Source organism: Neofelis nebulosa, chromosome 18, assembly GCF_028018385.1.
Source record: "Neofelis nebulosa isolate mNeoNeb1 chromosome 18, mNeoNeb1.pri, whole genome shotgun sequence".
Taxonomy (NCBI): domain Eukaryota; kingdom Metazoa; phylum Chordata; class Mammalia; order Carnivora; family Felidae; genus Neofelis; species Neofelis nebulosa.
Window position 1 is genome coordinate 2803866 of NC_080799.1, and position 17799 is coordinate 2821664.

At 43.2% G+C, this 17799-nt stretch overlaps 1 protein-coding gene across 3 annotated transcripts in view; it reads left to right on the top strand.

The window, feature by feature from the left end:
- SDK1 (sidekick cell adhesion molecule 1) overlaps positions 1-17799 on the top strand; it is an 881306-nt gene that overhangs the window by 276100 nt on the left and 587407 nt on the right. The gene's annotated exons all lie outside the window — the stretch shown is intronic.

Here is a 17799-nt window from a genome sequence, read left to right on the forward strand (position 1 = left end):
TAACAGGAGACACGCCGTGTCTACCTGTTCCACCACTGGCAGTGTCAGCCCTGGTCACCTGATCACCAGTTTGCCATTCGTAGCTGATCAGTATTTGGGAGAGGATACTGCAAGACGGCGCCAATACTCTGTTCCTCAGCAAATCCTCCTGCCAACGTGAGCACCCGCTGATGACTGCCACCTCAGTCGGCCATCGTGCTTGGGCGGTGATTTTTTTTAACGCCGTCATTCCTTCCACACTTACTAGCAGGCATTCTGTCTTAAGGAGGGACTTTTCCTTCCCTTCCATTTCCTTATGTGTTGTATCTGCTACCGCCGTTCATTATCTTGGCGCTCAAAACTGCCCAGGATTCCGTCAGTGTGAGCCCCTTCAGGCGGGGTCCGGTGCCTTTCTGTCATGCCTCCATCATTGTGAGTGCTTACTTTTTGAACAGGTACATTTTCTAGGCTCATCTTGTTTTTATGGTGGAATCAACCGCTCATTCAAGGAGTCTTGGTTCCCTTTTAGTAGAGGATGGAATTTAGAAACCACGTCCTAGGTACTTGGTGTACCTGTTGTGTGTAGGCGTCTAGATTCCTAGGAAGTTATGGCTGCGAGAGATTTGGGGATTCATCATTGTAAAGTCGGAATGAGTGATCTCACTCTGGTGTCTTTCACGAACCATGTTAAGCTGTTTGTGTGTGAGGTGGGGGTAGAACATTGGGTTAATTGATACTGGGCTCTCCGGGTTGTGGGATAGAGGGAGAGGGGAACTAGGGAGTTAGGGGTGCTTGTGAGAGCATGACTGTAGTGATGGACCATGGAAGCTAAACTGGGGAGAGGTTGGGGTAGGACATGGACAGAGGAGTGACCAGTAGAGATGTTCTGTTGGTCCGTGGGCTGGAGGTCTCGATGGAAGTCAGGTCTTGTTTGGGGTGCATCAGCAGGACCGCCTGGTTGCACGGCCCCAGCAGCACAATGTGGTGGCCTCGGTCATTAAGCCGGTGGGCCAGGGACATGGCAGGACAGTTAAGAGTGGGATTTTTGTCAAAGTCTCTAGGGCATGATGATGGAAGGGGGTGATGGAGTTGGAATGAAGAAAAGTTCTTCAGAAATGACAGCAGCGAAGAACTGAGAGATCAGCATGATGGATGGTCCTTCTGTGTGTGTGTTGCATGATGGCAGATACCATGATGGTGTGAGAAAGGCGGTGCCTTGGTGCTGCCTGTTCCACCAGTGACAGGAAAGGGTGCCCAGCAGGTAAATAGCTGGTCTTAGTAAGATGCAGAGAGTGGAATGGTCTGGTAAGCAGAATAATATGAATACGTTGCCTTCCTGATGAAGGGACTTGGCAGACGCGTGATTACATGAAGGTTCTTGCGATGGCGAGGTCGTCTGGGTGTGCCAGACACCATCACCAAGGTGCCTCTGCGAAGGGAGGCAGGAGGTCAGAGGAGACCACGTGATGGCGGCGGTGGAGCAGAGAGACTAGAGAAGCCACAGGCTTTGGAGGTGGGGGAAGGGTCTCTGAACGCAGAAGAGGCGTCCGGAAAGGCAGGGACCAGAGAATATGGAGCCCTGTGGCAGCTTCATTTTAGCCCACAGAGGCCCATTTTGGATTCTGAGCTCCATGACTGTAATAAATTTGTGTCATTTTAAGCCACCGAGTTTGTGGTGACTTGTTAGAGCAGCAATAGGAGAATAATCCAGGTGACTCAAGGCTAATCCTTCAAATTTGTAGCCAGCTTTGATTGAGGGGAAAGATCTGGAACCAGCTGTGGCATAGGGGGTGTGGGAGAAAAAAATGGCTGCCGCCTACAGAGGGGGTTCAGGGGACAGCCTGGCTTTCGGTTAAAGAAGGAAGGGTCGGGGTACCCAGGAAAGAAGGTGAGGGTGTTGTAGGGGTAGGGGTAGGGCCGGCCGTGTCCATGGGGCAGAGTGAGCGGCAGGGTGTGGAAGTCAGGAGAGGGGGAGTTGGAATCCTCTCACTGCATGGAGAGAATTCTGTGGCGTTAAGAATCTGCATGATGCTAGACAGACTCAGGGGCCGAAAGTCCTTCTTGTGGCCGAAGTTGAAATCAAGGAACAGGAATTTAAGGCAACATGGGATCGCTCTCGAGAATGGTGGCTGATCTGGTCTCATTTTGATCCCTGTGTTGGACCGGTCTGCTGGGCAGTATTGTAGCAGTGGCCACCCCCCTGGACCTCGCCAGGGCTTGGCTGGGCCCCAGCTGGGGTCCTCCCCTTACAGACCGGGAAGGCACTTGAGGGGCTGGAGAGATGCCTGAGGGTACGTCCCCACACCAGGGTGAAATAGCCTGAGCTCAGCTCATCTCGCCCAGCCGCTCGGGGAACTGTTACACCTACAGTAGAGAGCACAAGTCCCCTCTGTAACCATTATCTTCAGCCCCGTCCCCGCCCCGGCTTTAAAAGAAACCTGTGCGCGTAGAGATTGTATAAGGAAGAAAGCAAATTATTCACTCATGTAATTAGCATATTTATTTACTCTTCATCTGATGTGGTTTCACAAAGTGGACATCACGCTATATATACACTTCTGCGTCCTGCTTTTTTAAGCAGAATGTACCTCATAGCCATTTCCCCTTCTTTTTACCATTACTTAGAAGAGCCCTTTAATGTAAAAAAGTAGTATTCCATCATATAAATCAGTCCTAATTCCACACTGCGTAGCTTCAGATTTCTGAGCTTTGCTTATTATGTAATGAATACCTTTCTGGATAAAATTCTATACTTAAGACTTATTCCTTGGGGTGGAGTTCTAAGAATGTCATAACTGGATCAAAGAGTAAGAGCTTCTAAGGACTTTTGAAAAGTATTGTTAAATTATATTCCTCAAACCTAGTGCCAACTTATACTTGCACTAATGATGTGTATGTAAGTACCCATTATGTACCCACCTCAAATGATGATGAGTTTATTTACATACATTTTAAAATAATTATACAGTACACCACGGAGTCTTAGACATGACCCATTTCAACTTGCCTAAGAGTAGGAATTAGGTGTTTTTGGTACAAGAACCGTTTTTGTGGTATCTCTCACACATGTTCATTACTCTCCTGCTTAAACCCTTCTGAAGAAAGTTGATGAATTTTATGTTTTTTTCAGTGGCTAATTGTATTAAAATTTTAGGCCTTTCCTTGGTGGCTGGGTGGCTCATTCAGTTAAGTGACTGACTCTTGGTTTCGGCTCAGATCATGATCTCCTGCTTTGTGAGTTCGAGCCCCACATTGGGCTCTGTGCCATCAGTGTAGAGCCTGCTTGGGATTCTCTCTCTCTCTCTCCCTCTCTCTCTCTCTCTCTCTCTCTCTCTCTCTCTCTCTCTCTCTCTGTCTCTCAAAATAAACGTTTTGTTTTAAAGAAACTTTAAAAATTTTAGGCTTTTCCAAGTTACTAAAGGAAATGTCTTTTTATCATACTGTGTGTGATAACCTATAGAAGGTATTTACTTAAACTAGTTCTTAGAATGTCTATTACCCATGAGAGAACTAGAAAAACCAAGCCAGAAAGGAGAAGGAGGAAAGAGAACTTAAAAGATTCACTCCTGTTTTACAGAGAAGTGTATGGATAGAATGAACAGTAGTGGGAAGAGTGAGTGTACTCCTGTTGTTTGTGGTGTTACTGACAGAGTCCTACTTGTTTTCTCTTTTTTTTTTTTTTTTCAGAGTTTATTTAGAGAGAGAGGGAGAGCAAGTAGGGGAGGGGCAGAGACCCACGCTGTCAGCGCAGAGCCTGACACGCGGGGCTCGAACTCACGAAGAGTGAGATCACAACTGGGGCCGAAACTGAGTTGGACGCTTAACCAACTGTGCCATCCAGGCACCCACTGCTTATTTTCAAATAGCTTGGTTGGCATATAAGTAACATTGTGTGTTTTAAGATTACGTTGAGTATGGAGTTACCATATGTGCATGGCTGAGAAATAAAAATGAAAGCTGGGGTGGCTGAAGTCAGAGCTGGAATACCAGCATTCATTGAATTCCTGAAGAGTAAGACTGGAGAGTCTGTGACTTTATATCTCTCAACAGACTTACGTGAGAACGTTTTTTCCTGAAAGAATTAATTGCTTACCTTATTGTTTCTCTGTGTGTAAGAACATAGACAACTATTCAGAAGGTCATATCTAAATATTACTAAAATTCATTTCTCCATGCAACATCCTTATTGTACCGTTGATCATCCCTGTTAAATTTTCATTGGTTTGGAAATGATACGGCTGATGTTTGGAATTGTGCTGTTAGAATGTTCTACCAAAATGGCTCTGTTTCATGTACCAGCGAATGAATCATTCATTTAAGAGTCTAACAAGATTTGACTAATGTGAACTCTAGTCTGCATATTGGATCTGTTCCCGACTGTCAGGCCATGGTACTGACCCTCAAACTACATGGATCTTTTCGGTTGATGTTAAGTGTGGATCTTTTGATAAGTCTGTGTTTTCACTTGAATAATTCAGGGGCAAATTTTGGATTGGTTTTAATCTGTGCCCTATATTAGTGCTTAGTGGAAGTCCTCTGTTTAGCCTGAGTTTTGTCTTGAAATGTTGATGATTATTTGACTTTAGTTATTCATGGGTTAGGAGAAATGCAGCAGAAATTTAGTCTTTATTTGAATAATGGATATTTGGAAGGCCAAATTGAGGATAAATTTAACTTGTACTTTTTTAAAATTAAAAAAAAAATTGAATTTTAACTACCTGAAATTTGGGCAGTTAATTTGTCTTTCAGATTTTTTACACCCAAGTTTTCCTAGCCACGTTCTTAGTTTAGCCAGAGGGAATGTAGATTGGCTGGAATGTAGCACTGTAGAGGGAATTAATTTGTGTCACTGTTCACATAGTCAAATATAAGTGATCTTAATATATTCATTATTTGGGGGGCACCTGGGTGTCTCAATCGGTTGAGTGACTGACTTCAGCTCAGGTCATGATCTCCCTGTTGGTGAGTTTGAGCCTGGCATCGGACTATCTGCTGTCACTGCGGAGCCTGCTTTAGATTCTCTGTCCCCCATACCCCCTCTCTGCACCTCCCCTGCTTGTACACACTCTCTCAAAAATAAACATTGAAAAAAAAATAAATATGTGTGTGTGTGTGTGTATACACACACACACACACACACACACACATATATAGAATCATCGATACTATTTCCTTCCCCATTTGTGTAGATAATTCACTTAATTTCATTACTTATTTTTCTTGCTTCCATCTGGGTACTGACATTTATAGAAGTAATATGTGGGAGACTTTATTCTTGAAAAAGAAATGATGTTGGTTTACTACTTATGCTTATCTGAACAGTGTAAAGTGTTACACATTAATATTTTAAACATACAAGTAATTCATAGGAAATACTTTGCAGCTCAGGTAAAATAAGCTGTCCAGAAATTAAGGAGCTTTTGTTTTAAATTTGATTCATTTATTTGTACCGAAGTAGCACATTCAGTGACACCCCATTTATCTGGTCATTTTCCAGAATAAGATGGAATTTTCCAGGTAACTGATCATAAATTAGTTTTCCAGGTAACTGAATCTTACACCTTCAAGGACTAAAATCTTCTAAATCTAATGTTTTTGATGGAAATCTTTATAAAATAAGTTATACAGTTTCTACCTTCTTCTGCACATTTTCTTAATCAGAGGGTACTCAGTGTAACTTAATCTCTTTTTCTGATGACTCAGGACCACTACCTTGACATGAAATAGCTGAGTATTACGCCTCCTTTTGAATTTTTTTTCCTCCTTGGATTGGTAATAAGCTGTCGTTTCCCTGGCTGTTGCATGTGTCTCTGATAATTCCTCCTGCACCCTTTATGATTTTGCTTTCTGTTCTCCGTGGCTTGTGAAACCCAAGTTGTTAGGAATTCCTGTTGATGGAAAATCAGAACCCAGGAGGTTCAGAGTGAGGCCCAGGGAAGCATGTTGCTGTAGCGCTGTTCTCCCCCTCCCACGTCGGGCATCCACATTGCCTCAGGTGGGTCTGGATAAAGCTCTGTTCTGAAAGCTTGGTCGCTGAGAGGTCACTGACTCACAGTATGTGATGTCCTAGCCGGCACCTTCACTGTTCCCCCACAGGTGAGTAAACAGAACCTTAAGAGAGCATTGGGGGAATCACCCTGGTTTAACAGACCAAGTCTTGGCAGTATTGAGGGTTTGAGACTCACTCGCCTGTCTCCGAGCCTGGTGCTTGTCCACTGTGACTAAGTTGTTAACTGCAGGTGCTGATCAAGAGCGCTGTCATCTGTCTCGGTGGATAAAAGACTGTTCTTTCTTGATGGGTCTCTTGTTATTCACCCTCCTACCCAGACTGGAAAGCCAGAGGATGGTCCTGAAGTTCTCCACAGTCTCCATTCAGTTTTGCCTGGTTTACAACCTAAAGAGTTCTACAAGCTTCCCTCTACATCTCTGTTACATGGTCCTGGTTTAATCCCTTGTCGTCTCTTGCCATTTTTCCTTCTTTGTTCTGTCTGCTCCCTGCCTCTGGAGTCGTCCTCAAAGGCACCATCCACTTAGCGAATGTAAGCACTCAGGAAATGGAGAAAATATGGGGCTGAAGAGGGAGACAGAGATGGAGAGACTGTAACAAACACGGGCACCCGAGGCCTAGAGAATGCATAGCAGTTGGTAGAAAAATAAAAACACCCAAATACAGGTGGAAAATAGTCGAATTATGCACGTAGAAGTGTGAAAGGAAATGCTTCTGGTGTTACAGCCAGCCCAAACCATGTGACAGAGATAGAGGATGACACAGTGAAAATCCCCAATGTGTATGGTATATAACAGCCGGTGCTCTCTTATCACCTCCTTGAAGATTAATGTTGGTGCTGATCAGACTCTGATGAGAATTCCATTTCCAAGTACAGACAGGGCTGAAGGCTGTGAAGTCTACTGCGTAAACTGAAAAGTTGAATAAGAAGACCCACTTGTGGAGATTTACGGAAGCAGAGTTAGTGTGACTTGAAAAGGAGAGGTTAAGGGAGAGCTTGCCTGTGACTTCAGCATACAAGTGGTATTGTTCCGAAGGTGGTGTCAGAATAAATTCTGTATGTTCTCCAGGCAGCAAGGGGTCACATTTTAAGTGCTTTTGTTTTTATCAGTGTAGTGCCTGTACTCTATAAGGGAAGCCAGTCGGCACCGTGAGGTTAGGATGAAAAATAGCAGTGCCAGGTCATCTGCTTGTCCCGGAATGTGGAAGCTCACGTCCTGGGAGGTCTTTGGTGTTCCTTCAGTGATAGTTTCTTTCTCCCTTTCTGTCCTTTTGTCTTTTTATTTTATTTTTTAATTTTTTTTTCTGATAACCACATTTTTATTTAATATGTGTTGTTTACATTTTCCCATTTCACTCCATATTCTTTGACAACAGTTTTCCTTTTGTCTTTTGAAAGTAGGCTTCATGCCCAGTGTGGAGCCTGACACATAGCCCCACTCGGGGCTTGAAGTCCAGATCCTGAGCTCGAACCGGAGCTGAGACCCAGAGTCCGCTGTGCTTAACCTTCTGGGCCTCTTAGGCGCCCCTCCCTGTTTGTCTTTTATGTTTTCAGAGCTCAGAGCTCTTGCTAGTTTCTTGTTGGGCTTGCTGGGCCGGTCCTCCTCTTATAACCTGGTTTTCTCTCCTGTTGTCCGTCTCTTTGGCTTCCCCTGTTCGGTGTTTCACAGTGTTTCTTTCTTAGCTCTCGGAGGATATTTTCTTCCTCTTTCTTCATTGCCGCCTCTTGAATCTCTTTTTTAATGGAGGCAAAATCGGGATATAAGTTTCAAGTTTGATTGTAAAGCAACATCGGTATGCACTACAAAGTGATCACTCTGAAAAGTCTGGTTTTTATCTGTCACCATACACTTGACCGCCTTCACCCATGTCGTCCCCCCACCCCCCTACCCCCCTTACCCTCTAGGAACAGTCAATCTCTTCTCCGTACCTATGAATCTGTTTTTCTATTGCTTTGCTTTGTTTTTTTAGAGCCGTACATGTATGAGTGAAATCATACGGTATTTTCTCCATCTGACTGACTTTGTTCAGTGTGATACCCTCAAGGCCCATCCACGTCGTGGCACGTCTCCTCATACTACTGCTGGCCACTTGGGTTGAGAACTCCTCCTAAGTGATACTTGGTTACTGTGACCCTTAATGAGGATAAGATCTTATATTGGGTCATTTTCTACATTCTGAATACTTAGTGTTGAGAAATTATTTCATGTAAAAATAATTAAAATGTTTTAAACCAGTGTAAAAGAATAGGCAGATATCACTAAGCAAGCCCGTTGTTTTCGTAGAAGGGGCAGTGATAGATATTTTCCCCAAACCACTGTTCTAACAGATGCTCAGGGTCTTGTAAAGTGACAAAAATGCATTTAGCCTTATTGTTTAATAAAATGGACCAATTTATTTCAGAACTGTCGAAGCTAATAAAATTAAAAAGTTTGGACACTAATTTTCATTAGTATGATTATGTTAAGTGGGGAAGTTCTTATATTGCGTTAAAACTGTGGTGGGCTAGAAGGAGTCCCCTTGTTTATTTGTTGGTTTAATTTAATAATAAAATGTACATTATTATAATTATATACAGGGTTGAAAGGTGCATTTATAAACTTAAGACTCTCCTTGTTAATTTTAACAACACTTGATTCCCTGATATTCTGTGGCTACTGTGTGGGAAGAAAGCTGGCCTGAGAACCAAGAGGATTGTTTCCAGGTTGAGTTGTACTACACACATAGCTGTTTAATATTCCCTTATTACATGACAAAATATGTCTATAGAAGTCTTTCGTTTTGAAGTAATACACATATAATTAACTAACCGAAATGATCTGTGTGTGTGTGTATGTATGATGATGGGGAAAACTCAGACATTCTCAAACTGTATAAAATGAAAAATGAAAGTCTTCCCTCCCACCCCCCACTGAAAACAAAACAGAATAACAGCAAACCGAAGTCTATGGTGGCAGAGCTCATCGTTGCTAACGTTTCCTGTACGTCTTTGCAGAAAGTTTTCATGCCTGTGTCAGTACATACACATAAATCACAACACATGTACTGTTTAGCACCTTGCTTTTTCCCCCTTATGCTTGGAAATGACTTTCTGTAAACATATTGGTGAACGATTTTCTTCCTTTTTATTTATTTAGATTCAAGTTAGTTAATATACAGTGTAGTCTTGGCTTCAGGAGTAGAACCCAGTGACTCATCTCCTTCATATGACACCCAGTGCTCATCCCAGCAGGTGCCCTCCTTGATGCCCCTTGCCCATGTAGCCCCTTCCAACCGGTGCCCCTCCGGCAATCCTCAGTTTGTTCTCTGTATTTAAGAGTCTCTTATGTTTGCCTTCTTCTCTGTATTTATCTTATTTTTCCTTCCCTTTCCCTGTGTTCCTCTGTTTTGTTTCTTAAATTGCACATATGAATGAAATCATATATTTGTCTTTCCCTGACTTCGCTAAGCCTAATACCTTATAGTTCCATCCATGTTGTTGCAAATGGTTAAGATTTTTTTTTTTTTTTTTTTTTTTTGATCACCGAGTGGTATTGCTTTGTATATGTATACCACATCTTCTTTATCCATTTGTCAGTTAATGGACATTTGGGCTCTTCCCCTAATTTGGCTGTTGTTGATAGTGCTATGTGCCCCTTCAAATCAGCATTTGTATCCTTTCAATAGATACTAGTGCGTTTGCTGGGTTGTAGGATAGTTCTATTTTTAATTTTCTGAAGAACCGCCATACTCTATTCCAGATTCGCTGAACCGCTGAACATATTTATTTCTAACTAATATCTGATAGCTATAATTTATACAATTTTTAAAAGTTTTTATTATTTAGAGATAGAGCAAGTGCGGGGGAGGGAGGTGGGGCAGGGAGAGAGGGAATCCCAAGCACTAACCGTGCAGATCCTGACTCAGGGCTCAATCTCACGAACCATGATATCATGACCTGAGCTGAAATCAAGAGTCAGATGCTTAACTTGACTGAGCCACCCAGGCACCCCTAATTCACAAATTAATAAGAAATTTAATTTTTAGTTCTTCATTTCTTAATTCTTAGTGTTCCCCCTGCATGTTTGGTTTATGTTAGCAGAATGATTTTTAAAAATCTGTGCAAAGAAAATGTCTGAAAGTAATAAGTAAAGCGAATGTTAACAATGCATATATATATTTTTTTCAACTTTTTTTTTTTTTTAATTTATTTTTGGGACAGAGAGAGACAGGGCATGAACGGGGAGGGGCAGAGAGAGAGGGAGACACAGAATCGGAAACAGGCTCCAGGCTCCGAGCCATCAGCCCAGAGCCCGACGCGGGGCTCGAACTCACGGACTGCGAGATCGTGACCTGGCTGAAGTCGGACGCTTAACCGACGGCGCCACCCAGGCGCCCCTAACAATGCATATATTGAGTGGTGAATTTGAAGCGAGTTTTTTCCTTTCTTTATGCTTTAAGATATATTTCATATTTTTAAGAATTGACATTGTATTGTTGAAATCCATTTTAATAAAAAGTACTGTGCTATTATGAAGTAATTATTAATCAGCTGTTTAATTGAATTATAAAACCATATTCTTGATTGACTATTAAATCACACCTCATGAAAAATACTGTTTTTTTTCCCAGTCTCTTTATTTTTTAATTGAAATATAATTTATGTATAATAAAATGCAGAGATTTTTACAATACCCTTTGATGGTTTTTTTTACCCACTGTACTTAAGATACAAAACATGCCAATAATCCATAAAAGTCCCTCAAATCCTTTTTAAATAAACGCTCCCTTCCACCCAGGCCACTGCTAACCTGATACTGATGATATGCACTCATTTTTGTTTTGTTTTGAGCATCATATTGATGGGACTGCACCCTGGGTACCCTTTTCTGTCTGTTTCATTCAACGGCCTATCAGTATTTATGTGTCTTCGTCACTACTTTAAAAACGCTTTCTAGGGGCGCCTGGGTGGCTCAGTCGGTTGAGTGTCGGACTTCGGCTCAGGTCACGATCTCACGGTCTGTGAGTTTGAGCCCCGCGTCGGGCTCTGGGCTGATGGCTCAGAGCCTGGAGCCTGCTTCCGATTCTGTGTCTCCCTCTCTCTCTGCCCCTCCCCCGTTCATGCTCTGTCTCTCTCTGTCCCAAAAATAAATAAACGTTTAAAAAAAAATAAAAAATAAAAACGCTTTCTATTCATCTTCATGTTTAAATAACTGGACTGGTGGTGTGGCCAGGAGGTGCCAGAACCAGAGCGTGGTCTGAGGTCTCTGTGAGCCGGAGCTCTTTCGCTGACTCTGTACCTGTTGCTTTCCTAGCGCTTCTGATCGGGAACAAGGTCAGAGAGCCTCCGCTTGTGAATGACGTACCTTGAATGTGATGCTGAGGAACTCAGTGGTGAGTTCTCCACAACAGCACGGTGATTGATGCTTTGGGATTGAAAAGTGCAACAGACTGCAAGTTTGTTACCAGAAACAGACAAATTCCCCGTTTCCTGTAGCAAGTGTTCATTAAGTCGCTACTGTGAATCAGACACTGAGCCATTTGCTGCCGGAGCTCTGGCTGTGGGGTGGTCTGACTGGACCTTTGAGTCAGGGAACTTGGTTTGAGATGTTGTCATTTTTAAGTGTTCCTCCCTTGAGCAGGCCAGTTTCCCTGAAGAAGATTCTATCTCTGCCCTGTCTAGAGGGTGGAAGCTGGGCTTCCAGCATCCAAGAGCTTGAGTTGGGGTATGTTGGCATAAGTTCAGAGAGTCTCCCTCTTTCCAGGAAGGTATCCAGATGCTGCTCGTCCAGAGTTCTCTGAGTCCAGGTGCCCTTGGGTTGTCCTCTCTTAGTGCTCGTCCTGCTGGCAGAGGGCAGGCACTGGTTGTGCACAGTGGAGAAGGACATCCAGGAGCGGGGGCGGGGTGGGGGGGAGTTTCAGAGCCTCTCAGGTTCTGCTCCTTACTTCCTCCTTTTCCTTCCTTCCTCGGGTAGGTCAGGCCCCCCGAGAACCTCTGGGGATCTTACACTGGTTTCCCCTTTGCAAATTTTGGATTCAGGTGTAGCGTTTTCTACCAATCCGTCTTGTTCTCTCTTTAATTGAAAATCCTTTCCCGGTTGTTCCAGTGATGTTTCAGAAGAGAAGTAAACATACGCTTTCATTCTGTTGTCTTTATGTTGGAAGTCCTGTTTGTTAGTTTGTTAAATTGTCCTAGGAATAGATGTCTTTTTGTTAATTTTGTCTCTTAATGCCGAGACCAGTTCATAAGTGGTGAATTTCTGTATTTTCTGAAGATCCATGTAATTTTGACTCCAAGCATCTTCCTGTTACCCTGTCAGCAACGTATCCTTCTTCATTCTTAAGGCGCATCCCCCTCTCCTGGGAAGGAAGGTGGTGCCAGATTGTGAAGTACCTTGGGTGTCACCAAGGTACCTTTCATGTGGGAATTGATTAGGTCCCCAAGCTCCCCTCGTATCTGCCAGCCCAGGGTTTCCTGCGGTGGGTTTGGGACATAGGAGTTTAAGACATTCCTCACCCCACAATGGCATGAACTTCGAGTGAGGGCCTAAATAATTTAGGGGATATTTAGGAGAAATTGAGAGGGAATTGTTATGGTAGTTGGATAATGTTTTAAGGAACCAGAGAGGAAAAAAGAAACCCCAAAGCCCAAACACATGTGTACTGCTGTCACGATTTTATGGTTGCAGGCGCCGGGATGCAGAGGGGTCTCCTCTTGGTGCCCTCCTTTTCCTGTTTTTGTCCCTTCTCCCCATTTGGCATCATCTCCCTTCTGCCTTTTCAACCCAGTCACTAACTGGCGTGGCTCAGCTGGTAAGAAATGGCTTCTGGTTTTGTTGTTTCTGTGTTGAAAACTCCCACCACCATTAGGGGAAGACGACGACCCACGGGAGAGGTTTTCCACTCGTTCCCTCCTCTTCGCTCATGGCACCTAGTTCCCAGGCTGCTTATTTTTCTTTCCACGGGTAGGGCTTGTTGGGGAGCCGGTAGCTAGGGCATCCTCCGCAACACCGGAGCATGGCCGTAGAGACCACCGAGTTGGTGCTTTGTGTTTAGCATTTCCTTCAAAGACTTGGTATATGCCTGGTGAGAACACTGTTTGTTCTCATATCACTGTTAAATCCCATATTTCTGTGAGATTTACTGGGAAAGTGACAGAGGAGCCATGGGTCCTTGCCCTTGCCACCTGCAGGGCCCAGGAGGGAGCTTCTGGCAGGAGTTTTAAGGCAGACAGGCTGAGTTTTTACTGGCATCAGAGTGTCCGTTTGAGAGGTCCTTGTGGTCTGGAGACTGGTGGGTTTGAGCTCAGCAGAGATGGAGTACTTGCCTGGCCCCCTACCCTGAATTGCAGGCTCTTCGGGAGCAGGACCACATCTCATTTGTCTTTGCCACTCATATGTCACAAGTGGCACAATCATGGAATGTATGGGTGCTCAATAAGTAATTACAGACTGATTAAATGAGGCACTTACCACCATGGTGATCATCCACACCGAGGTGAGTCATGGGCACGAGCGAGGTTATAGAAATTATTGGGTGCATCACCATGGCCAGGCTTGTCAGCTCAGGGCATGTGGGATCCGCACAAATGAGTGAAGAGTGCCCACTTTAGGGTGGCAAGCTGCTTCTGGCGCATGGCTCAGCGTCAGGATAGACCGGGCTGGCCCGAGAGCGCAAACCTTACCTGATGGGGCAGCTGCTGTCCAGCCACAGCCAGTAGATCTGGTGACAGAGCCCCCAGTTGTTGAGATTTAAGCAAAACTCTAAACGGTAACATGAAATATCCTGATTTTAAAATTCACATCTGTAGTACTTTGAGGAAACATTAAACATGTGTGGGTCACATTTGGGGCAGTCCTTCACATTGCGGCTTCTCGAAAACCAAACAGGAGGAGGACTGGACTGGTGGGAACCTTCATATGAGGGGCAGTTGGGAGAAAGAGTCCCTTCACAGGCCTGACAAAGAGCAATTAAAGAGCTGGAGGGGAGCAGTAAACTTGAATCAAAAGGAGGGAAGACTTTCGGGAATCTGGGGAAGGATGATGGAGATCTGCTCTGATGTATGTGTGGCGTGGAGACATCACATAATCAGAGAACACAGTGAATCCGTTGTGAATACGGAGAGAATTCATTATTAGCATTAAGCGCTGCTTCTGGCCTGGCCTAAATACCCAGGCCTAGACTGTGACTTAGACATCAGTGGAATCAAACTTATTTTTAAAGTTATTTCCTTAAAGCTTTGGCAAAAAAGGACCCAAGTTCATATAAATTAATTTGACATTTGAAAACCATTATTCATGCATCTGTAACATGATACCTTAAAGGCATATTTAAAATATTTCAAGGAACTTACATGAAAGTGTCAAGAAAACCACTCTTTTTATATCTTCACCATGAAAAGATGGGCCTTCATCTGGTCTGTCTGGTGAGAATTATGACAGGAGATCCTAATCCAGGAGGTTTTATTTTATTGGAGGGAAGCCCAGTTACAGTCCCAGTATTAATTTTCTGTCATGTTATCTACCAAAGAACACATTTCCGAAATCTCTCAAACATTTGGCACAATTATTTCTATTTGCTAAACTTGATCAATGTTTTTCAAGTGACATATGCATTTCAGGTCAAAACTGAACAAGGTATATCCTTGAGTATAAAGCATATATCCTATCTCATATATTGGACTAATAAAAGAGATTTTCGTTTTTATTTGTTGAAGTAAAAAGTTTGTAATTAATTGTAAATTAATCATTGCTTCGTGCAAGTTAGAAATTGTCGGGTTGGACAAGCAAAACCCATTTGCCAAGTTCCTTCCATGTGCTTTCCTATGCCCAAGGCTGCGTGGGTGTTCCTTACGTGTACTTTGGTATGCTCAAAGCTACCTAGGTTGATTCACTGTTACCATTGTGTTGCAGTAGATATTAGTGGGTATAATCTATACCACATGCTGGTCATTCTGTGCCTCCCTGTCTTTTCTCATGTGTCTGCCTTGGCCCAGGAACATCCCACCTACTCCCAGTCCCTTTTGCTTCTAATCTTTCTGGTGAACTCCTCCTTACTCCTCAAGGATACTTGGAATTGTCAGTACTGCTAGAATTCTCCTTAACACCCCCTTATTGTTATTCCTATAACCCTTGGTATGAGCTCTGGATAAAGACAGCACTTACCAAATAACATTTTGGTTTTTTTTTTTTTTTTTTTTTTTTTTTTTTTCGGTAAGACTGCAACCTTCCTTAAGTGTGTGTCATTAATTTTTGCATCGTGGCATGTATCTGACATAGGGGAGCTTTTCAACAAAAGATTGTTGACATAGATTGGATCTGTTCATTAGGACAGACAGATACCACTCCAGTGTGAGACTCAGGAAAATAAACTATTAACCCAATGTGTTATTAGCCATTGAGGTTAACAGTCTGATGAACTAAATGTCCTTATATTGTTACTATATCATTCAAACAAAGGAATAAAAACTAATCTTTAGGGGAATAAGGGCTAGGTACATACTTAAGCCTTCATAAACTAAAAATCCAACACTAACTTATAGTTTGAGATATATTTCACATTAATTTAAAAACTTAATTGATGGATAAGTAGTCAGGGACAATGCCAGCCTCGAGAAATTTCTTTCAGAGTGAGAGTTTTTTTAAATAATCCGTGATAAATTTCTATTATGTCAAAGGCTGATATTACATAGTTTACACCTTCCTTGAGTAAAACCATCATGCAGAAGTCTACTGACTGTGGAAGTCTCACAGAAAACAACTTAGATCGTTATTTTTCTCCCAAGAAGAATGTTGGAAGGGTGATCGAGTATGTCACACAGATCCTGTTCACCCTCTGCTTTGTAGAGATCATGAGTATGGCCCTACTTTGTGCAGGCCTGTGTGTCCAGCACGGCCCTTGCTTCTCTTCCAGGGCAGAGCACTGGGTCTGTAGGAGAGAAGGACTCAGTGCATAGGGACTGTGATGGGAAACACTTAAGGCTTAAGTATGCCCAGTTCATGCTGCCAGGCCTGGCATATGGTAGGTTGGCATTTCACAAGTATCTTTGCTCCATTGCTTTATTAAAGTTGCACTGATATTGTAGTCAGTACAACTATCAAAAACTTTAAAATAGAAGCTATTTTCGGGGCGCCTGGGTGGCGCCGTCGGTTAAGCGTCCGACTTCAGCCAGGTCACGATCTCGCAGTCCGTGAGTTCGAGCCCCGCGTCAGGCTCTGGGCTGATGGCTCGGAGCCTGGAGCCTGTTTCCGATTCTGTGTCTCCCTCTCTCTCTGCCCCTCCCCCGTTCATGCTCTGTCTCTCTCTGTCCCAAAAATAAATAAAAAATGTTGAAAAAAAAAAATAAAATAAAATAGAAGCTATTTTCATCTATAAAAACACTGTGCGGTAGCTTTCAGCAGTTTAATATTATTGTTTCTCTTTAAACCTCTCTTGGAAGGTATGTGGTAGGCTTGGTGGGTTTTTCTTGTTGTTGTTTTATTACTGAAGTGTAGTTGACATACAATGTTATGTTAGTTTTCAACAACATGTTGATTTGACATTTCTGTACATTAATGCTCACCATGATAAGTGTAGTCACAATCTGTCGCCTTACAGCATGATTACAGTCTCATTGACTATGTTCCTTATGCTGTACGTTTCATACCCGTGACTCAGTTGTTTCATACTGCAAGTTTGTACCTCTCCATCCCTGTTCCCCGTTTCACTCCTTGCCTTCTCTCCCGGCAATCACCAGTTGGTTCGCTGTATTTAAGAGGCTCTTTTATTCTGTGTTTGCCACAAGTACCTTCAGAGAAGGCATAGAGCTCTCACAGGGGCCTTTTTAAAGAGTAAATGGAGAAATGAGAAAAAAAATCAAAGACAAAGGAAGACTTCTAGGAAGGAAAGTGAAAGGATTTATCCTTGCACCAGAAACTCCCCCCGAACAGGGACCAGAAATAAGGGGAGGGCCAGCATCCTCCGACCCTTCGGTGCTTGTTGTCGTCTTCTCTGGGGCCTGGAGCCTCCTTTGGGGGAGATCAGCCCGGGTGAGTTTGTATTTGTTGTTGCTCTTCCCATCCTCAGGTCTGGGACAAGCTTGGAAGTCATGTCCTATTTGTGTTCCAAGTTTCCTGCCAACATGTGTCGAGCTATGTCTCCAAGGTCACTGAGGTTATTCCTCGTTTTAATTTAATTTTTAAAAATTGAGAAAGTAACGTTTCTACCCCTAGCAAGAAAAATGGAGATCTCGCCTAGAGGGGTTGTCACTGAGGGGGCATTTGTGATAGGTTTTGGCGTTTTGAAGAAGTAGGTCCCCTTCTCCTCGGCCTCCCTGGTTTTCTCTATGTGTTTAATGTCTGTTTTATGAACAGTCCATATCTGTTGTGGTTGCGAAGGGAAAGCCACAAGGCCAGACCCCCACCCTGTTGGGCAGCCATCCTGACTAGGCAGGATGGGCTGGGCAGGTCAGGTAGGTGGTGACCTCCCCTTCCCATGGTCTGCGCTTGAGGAGCAGTATCTTTTCAGGAGCCACATTTAGTAACAGATAATCCAGAGGGCACATAGCCGCACAAAGGCAAGTCGGGAGATCCGTAAGACGGCCATTCGCTTATTCTGGGACAAACTTCAAAATGTCCTTCAGTATGTTTCTCAGGCTGTGTTATGTATGCTTACAGACATGGGCGGGAATTAATAAGAACTTCATTTTTATAATGCATGTCAAATCCTATTGATGTACATATGGTTTGTATTTCATTTTTGGATTATTCTATACAAAAAGATCATCTTTCAGAGCGTTTGATGAATGTTAGCTTTTAAATTACTTCAGAATATTCATTTATTGAATAAATGAATAA